Genomic DNA, 12,829 nt, shown 5'->3' with positions numbered 1-12,829 from the left:
CTGGGTTTTAATAAGGTTTATCCTTTTGTGCTGCGCAACATTACTGTTGTTGACAGGCATCTTTCTCCGTGTCTCTGAGGAGTGTGTGTGTTGTGTGAAGATAAAGCAAGGTTGAAGCTGTATCTCTTCGTGTGTGAAACATTACAGTGATGTTTCCCTCAGTGGCTCTCCACCTGCTGAGCGTTTGCCTTTTTCTTCTTTACATCTGTCCGTCTCTCAAACAGCGGCCAGTGCTGAACTCATATTTCCTCAACACTAATTAGAAACATGTCACTTGTTGTTGCTGCTAATTTGTGGAACATCACGTGAAATGTTTACAGCTTTCCAAGACCTGTTTGGAGCTTGTTTTTCCACTGTGAACACCACTTGGGTCGACAGTGTCCTCGGTACAAGTTGCCACTCACGTGCCACATTGTTAATAACCGCCATCCTGTTCATAATAAAATAAATTCCACAGTATGTAACAATAATACAATAACAGACTGTATTACAACAAAAAACAAAGTCATATGTTTAGACTGTGCCTTTAAAACTGAGCAACTCACACAAACAAGTTCTGTTCTAACTGACGTCCCTGTGTTACATCGCGTTGAAAATGCAGCTGAAACATTTTAGAACTTCATCACCAGTGAGAAGAGCCGGGACTAATCCTCTGTATGACAAGTAGGTGATTATGTTTGTAAATGATTTTATGACAACGTTCATTGTTAATGTTTTGACATGTTAATGACTAGCACTGTGTGGGGGGACAAAAAGGGTGTTGACGTTTCTTTTATGAGTCCAGCTTAGATCCTGAATTCCATATTTGGGCGTATAGACTCAGTGGAGTGAGTGAGCACTATACAGTTGCTATTTTGAAACACATCTATTGACTGAAGACCTCTGGCTCTTATTCAGTGAGACATTTATTCTATATATTCCTCCACTGCTCTTTCCTTTTCTTTGAAATGTCAATGAAAACACCTAGAGAATAAAATAAAAAAAAGGTCAACAAAACATAAAGAGACATAAAGCGTAGAGAAAGAGAGGAGACTATAAAGTGCTCCCAGACATTTAAAGGTGCTGCAGATGCGGATGAGCTCCACCATAAAAGTGGGAAAGATGTGCAGAGAATTCAGATACATTATGTGGCCAAACATTGGAACGTTGTTGTAGGTCTGAAGGCGTTCAGCCATATATCTGTTACTGTGGTCGGGTGATTAGATCCCAGATCGTAAGTATTGGATTGGGCCCAGTCACTCCATGGAAAACAGTTTAGCTGCTCCACCTCTGTACCCCATTACACTGTCACACTGGGTTCATGTGGAGCTGCTGGTACAAATTGAAGTGGATAAAATCAGTTATAAGAGTTGTAAACAAACTTTAGGCCATATATAATAAATAATAAATAAGATAAGCCAGTGGTGGGAGGTGCATCTCAGCTTTGTCAGTGTATAGTTTTTGAGTTTTTTGAAGGAGAAGAGGCTGTTGACTGATTGCAGACTGGGAAACAGTAGTCGAAAACCTTGCCTGAGTCACAGGAGAATTCCGTGAAATGATGATGAGCCTGACAGTTGTTCTCTGGGAAGAAGAAAAAAAAATACATGAAACACCTCGGGAAGTGATTTTTTTTACATTTTTTTTCCAGGAGGGAGGACAACAAACAAACAAACAAGACAATAGAAAGAACTTAAAGGCGCTGGGAAAACGCATTTCCTTAATTTATATTCCACTTTTAGCTACAGAGACAATCGACTGAGACATAAACAACAAGGCTAGTGACTTGGGTTGAGAAAATAAGACTTGCACTTGCGCATTTCCACCGTAGGACATGATTTAAGTAGGAGTGTTTTAGAAGAAGTTGGCATTAGACCCGTTGCAGTTATTTCAGCTGATTAAAGTCATTTTCCACAGTTGTTAACTTTCATAAGCATCATATTTATAGCATACACAGCTACGTATAGCATCACTGTTGGAGCAAAATTTTCAGAGTAGCAGAGAATGTTTGTGTATTTTAATAGAAGTTAATGGAAAAAGATATTTTTATGATTATAATCATGCAATCCTCCATTGTGGAAATATTCCAACATGACAAAGGGCATTTGGAAGTTGAGTCAAGATAAATGGAGATATGAGGATTTGACAAGCAGCTCTAGACCACACTGAAAAGACAGTGGGAGCGCAGAGAGCGCACAGACACCCAGGAGCTCTGTCTTGACTCTAACGCGTGATGTCAGAGATGACAGAAGGCAGTCTTTTTTTTGTGTAAGAGAAGCTAACTTTGAGCTAAAGGCACAGGATGCTTCAGATGCCAAGACAGATGCCAGGCGCTAAAGGAGAATGCCACCCAGGCCTTAGCTGCTGTCACCTTTGATTGCTTCTTTTAAAGTGTAGCACAGTGTGAAAGCTGGCACATGTTTTCCTCCAAGTGCCACTACAATCGCCTCGTACCCCAGCTCACACAAAGCTCAACAGGCTTGCAGGAGAGCACTGTTTCTAATTCTGAGGATGTCTCTACAGTCTGTTTACTCCTTCCTTCATCCCCTCTTTTTCCACTCTCACACTTTCTGAAGTGCAGTCTTAACCCTGAAGCAAAAACCCATGAGGGCCATCACTCGAATCCATGGCCCAACGTCTATAAACTTTACCCGTGTGTAATCCATATGGAAAGTAATTAAAGATGCTTCCACCTCCGGAATGAGGCCACTGTATTCCTCTGTTCCTCCACTTAGTCTTTCTGGCTCCTCCTATAAAACCTATAGGCCTATAAACAATACTCTCAATTGCATTAATGCTTTTATATTATAAATAAGAGAGAGAGAGAGAGAGAGAGAGAGAGAGAGAGAGAGAGAGAGAGAGAGAGCGCGAGGGGGAGGGAGAAATGTGCACCTAAATCATACTGTTGTTTTCTTGAGTGCAACACACACTACCACACAAGCACAACGTCAGTGTTGCTGCAGTGCTGCAGTGCTGAGAGTGATCCATCACCCAAATACTACCTGCTCTGTGGTGGTCCTGTTGGGGTCCTAACTTGAAATTAGAAGGCACGATGGGGCTAAAAATGTATACAGACCAACAAATAGACTACAGTCTGTAATCGCAGAGCTACGACGTGCTCATGTATGAACAGTGGAGCTGAGAGAATGGACAGTGAGTGTAGAAACAAGGTGGTGGCTTTAATGTTATGGTCGATCGGTGTGAGTATAGATAGATATATCTCCAGAGTGGCAGTAATTCCTTGTGAAATGCTGAAGTTGATTTCTTCTCTCTCTGTTTCTTGACACTCCTATAAAAGTGTAAAAGCTAATCGTGGAAGACGTGCTGTCTCTGCATCTTCTCCCCTGCTGAAAAGACACCTTTGTGTGCGGGAGGTAGATTTCTCGCATTAGCCCTTATTTGTTTTCATGTGCTATCGATTTGTTGTGGCTGCTTCGCTGAGTTTCCCCCATTCTCTCCTAGTAAAGAACCTCCTGTCAAACATATTTACATTGCTCCATCACAGCATACAGCAGTGTGGGCTATCCACCGGAGGAAAAGGAAGTGTGATAAGTAGAAAGCCGACCTTGAGGGAAAGAAAGACTCTGCTTATATAATTGTGCCTGAGTGACAGAGTTCTCTCAGAAGTATATACAGTTTACTTGAGAATGCAGACAGGCTGAGCGATACATCATCTGTTGGTATCACAGTATCAAAGGCTTCAATAAGAAATATCCAATCACAATGGTGTTGTTTTTGTTTGCAGTTTTTCTTCTGAAGTACAAGGTTTTCCACATTTGTTTCTCTCTTTGCTGCAGTAACAGTGTCTACTATTCTGGCAAGACTTTACACGAGATACTGGAGCTTTCCTGTGAGGATTTGATGGCATTCAGCTGTATACAGGTTAGTGAGGTCAGGGACTGACGTTGGAGGATTAGTTCTGGCTCTCTAACATATTTCACCAGTATAGTATGTTGCTCCATCACTCCAGAGAACACAGTTCCACTGTTCTACAGTCCAATGTTGAGCCAACACGTGTCATTGAGCTTCGTGAGTGATGCTGAAGAAGAAGGACCCGTCAAAAACAGGGAGGATCATCTCAGTGGATTGTCATTGTCAGTACCAAAATGTTCTGTTGTTTACAATGGAGAAGTGGAATAAATTAGATATTTATTCATTCATTCTTTCATTCATTGTCTGTAACCGCTTATCCAGTTCAGAGTCGCGGTGGGTCTGGAGCCTACACGGAATCACTGGGCGCTAGGAACACACACATTTAATCACACACTCACACCTATGGACACTTTTGAATCACCAATTCATCTACCAACGTGTGTTTTTGGACCGTGGGAGGAAGCCGGAGCACCCACAGGAAACCCACACAGACACAGGGAGAACACACCAACTCCTCACAGACAGTCACCCGGAGCCGGACTTGAACCCGCAACCTCCAGGTCCCTGAAGCTGTCTGACTGTGACACTACCTGCTGCACCACTGTGTCGCCCTGGATATATGTTATTATTTATTTGAATTATACTATTATCAAAATAAATGTATGATTACTGATATTTTGTCCAAATTGTTCAGCTCTAAACAAGCCATACCTTTTTTGTCAAAGGAAAAAAAAAACATGGAAATGAGATAAACTTTGTAAACATTTTGATCAGGTTGTTATCGCCTTACTCCTTCCTACTTCCCCTCTGCTAAATCTGGGATCGTTTTCGAGGTGACTCTGGGATTGATTGATTTCCCTGCAGTGCTCCTGTCTGACTGCAGGCTGCTCTGGGATCGATTAGACACCCCTTTGAGTGACAGCCTGGTGGTGATGACCTTTCACTTTGCTCTTTAGCTCGCGTTCGCTCTTTAGACACAGACACACACACACACACACACGCACACACACACAGACAGCTTTTTGACAGCTAAGCAATTTTCAGCCTGTTAACCTGCGATCAATAAACATGGGTAAAGTTTACAGATGTTAGGTCATGGATTTGAATGATGGCTCTCATTGGTATTTGCTGCAAGATTGAGTTGGTGACTCAGGCAAAAAGTGAAAGGAGTGAATTTTATAGCAAAACAATGGCTGATGGATGATGATATGTGTATTGGAATATGGAATATGGTCATGTAAAATGCACACACATGCGCACACACACACACACACACACACACACACACACACACACACACACACACACATATATATATATATATATATATATGTATTTTGTTTCCTTTCTTTATACAGAACAAATCACTTTATCACTTTATGTACCCACTGTATCCATTATTTCTCATTCAGAGCCTGTTGTAAGACTATTCTAAGATTCAAAACACATTTGATTCATTTGAACCTCTACAACTTCAGCTCTGGGCTGTGAAGCAGTGGAGCTGTGTTCTCTTCACTGATGGAGCTTCATCCTTTGAGATGCTTTGAGATCCAGAACTAATCATCCAGCATCAGCACCTGGACACATTAACACTGCAATAAAATGACAACAGCAGCATGGCATCCACATCCTGCAGCTATACTCAGTGTGTGGGGGTTATGGGATGTGTCATGTTCCCAGCTGGTTCTTATCCTCACCTACATTTGTAATCCTTCAATCACCACTTATTACTGGGACAGCAGCAGGTCTTTCGCCAGACATGCAGCAGGGCACTATCAGCACAGCTTCCTGCACAGCGTTCCTGGTTTTCCAGAGTCAAAGGTCAGATCAGGCCTTCTGCTGGAGTTCATGTGGGTCCTGAGTGTTTCTACCGTAACTGTATCCACTCCCACTCTGGTCCCATTACATGTCCAATCCATGTCTTATTCCAATTCAATCCATTCCAGTCTATGTCCAATTTGTGTCTAATCTCTGTCTATTTTTTTAAGGATTGGTGTCTAATTTGTTTCTAAATCTTATCTAATCTGAGTTCAGTCCCTTTAGTGTTCATGCGCAGTTCAATACAAACCCAGCTCAGTCAGAGTCAAACTAATTTCTGAACCTGGTCCGATTCCAGTTTTCTGGGTGTGCAATCCCAGTCCAAACCCTATCCAAATGTCCAATTTTATTCAGGTCCTGTCCCAGTGGTCTCAATTCAGTCCATGTCCAATCCTGTCCAATTCAAGTCCAAACACATTCTGATTACAAGTCTGATTCAACTCCAGCCCTAATCACGTCCAATCCTGATGCAATCCTATTCCTATCCATGCCCGACCACAGTCCAATTAATGTCCAAACATTCTCCAATCCCAGGTCTGACCATGTTAAAACCCAATGCAAACCTAGTCCATTCTTGTGTTCAATCCATGCCCAATCACAGACAAATCCTGGTTTGGTTAAATTCCAAAATAATTCCAAAACCAGTTCAGTACCAGTCTTATCTGTGTCCAATCATGGTCTAATCCCAGTCTACTGCCAGTCCAGTTAATGTCCAACCTGTTCTGATCCCAGTTCAGTCCCAGTCCTTTAGATTTCAAAACCCAATCCATCCCCTGTCAAACCCTGGGCTATTTCTTATATAAACCTGTTCCAATCCTAGTCCTATCCTTGTCACATTCATGTCCAATCTATGTCCAGGCCCAGGACTAATCATGCCCAATCCTGATCAAGTCCAAGAATGGGAAGAATTTTAAAAAGGGAGAGCTGATGTTTGCCTGTTTCATATGAACCAGTCGATGGTTTGTGCAGAGGGACTGAATAGATAAAAAAGGAAAAAGCTTGTTTGTGCTTCTCCAGTTTCTCAGCCCTGAAATGGATGTGAGGTTTCTGTCCATCCTCTTTCCTCCGGTCTTTTCTTTTCTTTCAGTCTCCCGATAGATGATGTATGCAGTTTTTTTTTTTTTGGGGGGGGGGGGGGGGGATTATACTGAATATGTGGATGGAAGAGCAAGTGCTGTGTCAAGTCTTCTGTGGATGTGTCTTTCGAGCCGGTCAGCGGTATGAAACACACACAGACACTCACACACACCTACGCCCCGGTGGCCCAGTTGTGTGTGTGTGTGTGTGTGTGATGTCAGAAGGGTGTTTAAAGGTCAGAGCTGAGGATGGACAACACTGCTGAGGTATTTCAGAGATTTTTTTCTGCTTCAAAGTGCTTGGGCTCCAAAATAAACCCTGGCTTTTAAGTTGTGAACATACACCGCGGTGAGCCTGAGCAAAGAGAGATGTCTCTCTCCGATAGAGAGAGACTAAACCAGGCGACTCACTGTGGATGCTTTAAGTTCAAATGGTTCTTACGATTGTCTGATGTCCGTTTGTGTGTCCTGGAGTGATTCTGAAGGATACTCAATTTATTTTTACTGTATTTTCTTAGGGCTTTTACCATTTGTCAATCTTTGCTCATAGAATGAAGGATATTTGAAGGCAACAGGCACAGAAATGTTAGTTTTTAAGCTTTTCTGGTTAGTTTTGGATCCCTGCTTATCACAAAGGTACGGGATGGAGGTCCATCACTCCAGAAAACACAGCTCCTATGCTTCTCTATCTGACACGGGGCATTGAGCATGATGAGTTTATTGACAGCTGCTCTGGAGTGCTGTTGCAGTTTTTAAACCCCTTACTGTCAGTCTTGTGTCCACTGATGAAGGACTAGAAGATAACCAACACAAACTGTGCAGCAAAAGATGAGCTACTCTCTATAACTTTACATCTACAAGGTGGAAAAACAAGGTAAGAGACAGCACAGTGTGTGGACACCATGTTTGAAAATTTTAGCAACAATGCTTTGTCTGATCCATTCGTACCAGGGAAACACACATTAACACACCACAACCACCACCGCATCGGTATCACTGCAGAGCTGAGAATGACCAGACACATGTCCTGTGGGGGTCCTGACCATTGAAGAACACAATCTCAGAAAAAAAGGTACGGTAGAGGTGCAATATTTGTGAATACAGGTCACTATATAGAAAAACATAATAAAAGTCCTGGATATGAAACAAGGCTGATGAAATCAGCACAATTTAAAAATTTTAAAATCTGCAATTATAATAAAATAAGGTACAGATATGTTCCCTGGAGGGTACCACCACAGTGACAAATTTTCTGACAGTGCAGGGTGAAATGGGGATTAGGAAGTATGCAAAGAATCGGTCTGTAAGTATAAAAGTAAAAGGTCAGTGGAGCTGATAAAATGGACAGTGAGTACAGATACAAAGAAGCTGTTCCTAATCCAGTGATCGTTTTGTGTAGAACACATATGTGAATGCCGCCTTGTCTCAAGTAGTTCTTGGGGAAAAAAAACATTTTGTGTCCTGTTAAAGTGTTGTAGCACTTCACTTGGATGATTAATGAAGGTCTTCCTTGTTTCTCGAGAAGCCTGCTCTACCACTCTTCTACTCTCACTCTATTTGTAAGCTCCACATTTATTATCGTTGAGATACTCTGCTTTCTGCCTGATTTCTTTTCTAAATGTTGTTTTTCGTCTTTTTTTTTTTTAACTGTGTTTGATATTTAAAAGCAAAGCCACTTCACATTAAAGAGCTTCTCCAGGGTCTTCATCGTTAGCCTTTTTGTTTTCGGTTGCTAAGTAACACCCCGACAGGTAAAGGCTATGTCCAAGGCCACGGATACTCAGCCAGCGTGGACTTGAAAAACTCGTCAAAGGAACAATGAAGTCCTTGACCAGTACACAGTGACCATTTAGAGCAGATTCAATGCGAAATGCTCAGACTTTGCCATGATGAGCCACAGATCAAAAAAAAAAAAAAACCTTGTCCAGGCTGAGGCCCAGCAATTCAATATTTGCAAACTTTTTGATTTTTTCTATTTTTTATTTTGATTAAGGACTGAATTGAGTAAGAATGATGATTGATGAATGATGAAAAGTCCAAGTCCTGAGTCCAAGATCCCCATGCCTCATGCCACGTGTTGTTTCTAGAGTAGAGTTGTTTCTGTTGAATCACACTGCGATGATTCGTAACTGTTGAAATCCACTATTGAGGATCCATAGCATCAATAACTGTTGTGTTTATAACATTACACTGTCAGCCACTGACAATATAACCCACACTTTATAGGGCTGAATAGTAATAATAATAAAAAAACCTTCAGACTGAGTGATGCTGATACTACAGAAATAATAATAATAAATAATAAAGAAAGGAGAATACCAAGTGAGAGATCTACAGTAGATCAATCCAAACAAGCCACTTTTTCAGCAGAAACTTTACAGCAAATCAGTCAAAATCTACAAATTCAGGAAATGCCTGCAGCATGTGTCCCAGTTTCTAAAATGCAGCCGATACAGAGTGATGCACTTATCCTTCTGAGTTAATGGATTACAGAGCATTTGTGGCAGTGGGAACTGGCAGTATGTGCACACACTTTAATTTCACTGCCATAGATATGTGTAAATCGTGAGTTTGAAGTGGGATGATGATTGGTTGGTGGGTCTGCACCTGAAGCCAAACATGTGATGTGTAAATATTTAAAGAATGACAATGTGATTCAGGGGATTTTAAGTAAACATTAGTTAAGAAGGTATTTTGCAATAATCCCAGTACTAAAACTAAAACTAAAACAATATTAGATGTCACAATACTATTTATATCAGTAATTACTGTAACCTTATTTTATGGCTTTATCAAAATACTTAACATTTCATGCGAGCTAAGGAATACAGTTTTTTTTCCTCCCACATTGTGTGTAGACAGATGCTTCCCATTGGTGCAGCAGTGCTGTCTCTGGAATGTTGTCGTGAGCTCGTCTCCACGCTGCGAATATGAGCTGAATGTAAAGTGAGTTGGGAGGTTCTGGCCTGATGTTACTTGGGGAAACGTGTCCTGACACTTCCTGCTGTGCCTTTTTCCCCCTGAAATCGCTGACGCACTCAGAACGAAGAGTGAACTGAAGGTTACTTTTGTTTCGTACTCACTTTTTGTGAGGATTCTCAGCACTTCTGGCTACTTTACTGCCCTTTGATTTCATCTCTCTCCTTGCATGACCAAACCTTTCCTTCTTTATCCCCTCTGAATCACTCGCTATTTCTCCGTCACGTTCCTCCTCTTCCTTCTCTCCATCATTCATCCCCACTCTCACTCTGCCTCTCAGCCCTCCATCTGTTTATCCCTCGTTCTGTCTCTCGCTCTGTCTCTCTCATTTGCCATAATACATTTGCATAATTAAGGCCCGTTAATGCAACTTGATTAAAATGTTTAATACAAACACACACTGAATGATCACTGGATTAGGAACCTTCTACCTACTGGTTCAGCTTGTAGATGTAACATCAGAGACAGTAGCTCATCTGCTGCAGCACAGTTTGTGTTGATCATCCTCTAGTCCTTCATCAGTGGACATAGGACGATGCCCACAGGACACTAGATATTTTTGGTAAATGGGTGGGTGTACAGTGTATATACAGTGGAGCTCATCCAAAGGTACTGCACCTTTAAATGACTGAGTGGTTTTTACTCTCTCTCTCTCTCTCTCTCTCATGCTCTCTCTTCTTTATGTCCCTTTATGTTTTGCTGACCTTTTTTTTATTCTCTGGGTGATTTTCACTGACATTTGAGAGAAAAGGAAAGAGCAGTGGAGGAATACAACTCCTCATTCAACTGCTCCATTTCAAAATAGCAACTGTATAGTGCTCATATAGACCCTGGAGTCTGTGTGGCCATATAAGGTGTTCCGGGTCTAAGCTAGATTCCTCTGTGAGAAAAATGAATGGGGGTGTGTGATGGTGCAGTGGTGATTTCAGTGCTGTACAGCTCCTGAACCTAAGGGCCAGGGGTTTGGTCCTTGCCTCAGGTCACTGTCTGTATGGGGTTCAGTGTGTTCTTCCCATGTGTGCTATTCAGCCAAAAGCAGAAGGACAACAACAACAACAAACTTTTTTTGTTTCTTTTTTCTCTACAGATTTTAAAATGTTATTTTCTGATGGCCTAAGCAACCTGATAAGCTCAGTTGGTTCTATGTTCTGGAACAGCAAAGAAAAAAAACATGTAAGAGTAGTACTGTAATACATGTAAAATATAAATGCATTTAATAATAATCTTCACTACTTGACATGTTCCAGCAGAGCTTTCCCCTCAGCTCCCTCATTAAGTTTTGGACACGGATTCCTGCAAACGCTGCTGCTGTAAAAAAATACTGAAATAAAATGATAATAATAATGCCATACATATACATTTGAATGGAGCTGCTTGGAGTTGAATACATTACCACTGTTCAGGGAGGGAGATTTTTAGGGTCAAGGGACTGTTCAGCATTCTCCAGCTCACACTGCCAGAGGGATAGTCCACAGTCAGAGTAATAATTCAGTGCTGTTGTTCCAAAATTACTGCACTGACAGAACATACGGCTGAATTTAAAGGATGACAAACTCTGCCAGTTATTATATGATTGCTTAAATATTTGTCCTTGGGCAGACAGTGTTGTGATTTGTGGTTTTCTGGTTCATCCCTTCTATCCACTGACAGCACATGATGCACTACATGTCCAAACATTTACGAACACCACTAAACTGCATGAATTGCCTCTACCCTTCTGGGAAGGCCTCTACTCGTTTGAGTAGTTGATGGCATTCAGCCATATAAACATAAGATGCTGATGTTGGATGATTTGTTTTGGCTCTCAGTCTCATTCCAAAATTATTGAATGGAGCTTCATCAGCCACAGAAAACACCTCTAATGGTTCGCAGCCCAGTGTTGTGGGGATTTATACCTCTCTTGCCTATGGTTGGCATTCAGTCTGGTGATTTTAAGCTTGTGCACAGCCATCCCATGCTTCTCTATAGAGATTATACATCCACATTGAAGTAGCTTCATTCACTTATTTGAAGGAGTGTCCACATGATATTTGATCACATTTTATATCCACAATGGCATGTATATAATATGGTTATTTAGTAGTGCTCTCAAAGCTTCTAGAGGCAGCTTAGTTACAACAGTAATGTCATTACTGTGTAATTACCTAGTAATAACAGCAGTGTCTTGACTCAATAGCTGTGTTGAACAATTAGTGACTCTAATCAACAACATACTCACGTTTTATCCCTCCTTTAGCCTGCTTGTCCCTTCCCTCTTCTATCTTTTCTAATCACGCGCTCCAAGCCAAGGCCATTTTTCTAGGACAGTTTCACTGATTCCTTCTAAAAACACAGTGACAATTCCTCTGGTGAAACAATGATGCTGGTTCAAAGCGTTTGACCTTTTTTTAGTATCACATCTCATAAATAAAGCTTGATTACCCAAAGAGACTTTAACCCTGTGCGTATCTTCTGACTTCAAAGGAACAAAGTGACAATTAGGAGTCTTTTAGCTTAATAACTAGCGTATAAATCGGTTTAATGAAAACATATCAGGGGTTGGGGTGGGGGGCTCTTTCTCTGCAGGCTGTTAATTATCAGATGGGTATTTTTTTAATCCATCGTTAGCTGTCGAGTAGCTCATATCGTATGACACGGTCATAGAGTGTTAAGGCGAGAGCTGTTGGCCAGCTTCTGACATTCAATTTCTAATTAAATAAGGCACAAGTTATTTTCATACCGTAATCAAGCTTGTCATTTGCATAGAATGAATCTAGTGAGAATAAGTTGCTGGTTGAAGAGCTAATTGTTGCAAGGCCTCTTGGTAATGATGCTTTCATCAAGGTTTTATTCTTTAATTGACCACGTATATGGGAACAGTTACTCATGCAGGCACATAAAGTACATGTGTTTTACTACAGAGAATAATCCCAAAGAGAATTGTCTTATAGAGAAATCCATCTTAGACCTGGACTTCCTTATATAGGCATTCAGTGGTCCATAAAGCCACAAATACAAATTCTTTTGAAAATCCTCTTTTGAATAGTGACCTGTGTCTTCTATCAGAGAAGGAATAGACTTTTTTAATGCTTTTTCTGATATTCAGTTTCTAAATTAATGAGGCACAA

The 12,829-nt window shown here is 41.1% G+C and overlaps 1 protein-coding gene across 1 annotated transcript in view; it reads left to right on the top strand.

Moving 5' to 3' along the window:
- Positions 1 to 12,829, top strand: part of grid1a (glutamate receptor, ionotropic, delta 1a) — a 318,330-nt gene that overhangs the window by 9,330 nt on the left and 296,171 nt on the right. The gene's annotated exons all lie outside the window — the stretch shown is intronic.

Source organism: Hoplias malabaricus, chromosome 1 (genome assembly GCF_029633855.1).
Source record: "Hoplias malabaricus isolate fHopMal1 chromosome 1, fHopMal1.hap1, whole genome shotgun sequence".
NCBI classification, from domain to species: domain Eukaryota; kingdom Metazoa; phylum Chordata; class Actinopteri; order Characiformes; family Erythrinidae; genus Hoplias; species Hoplias malabaricus.
This window is presented reverse-complemented; position numbering and strand designations above follow the sequence as displayed.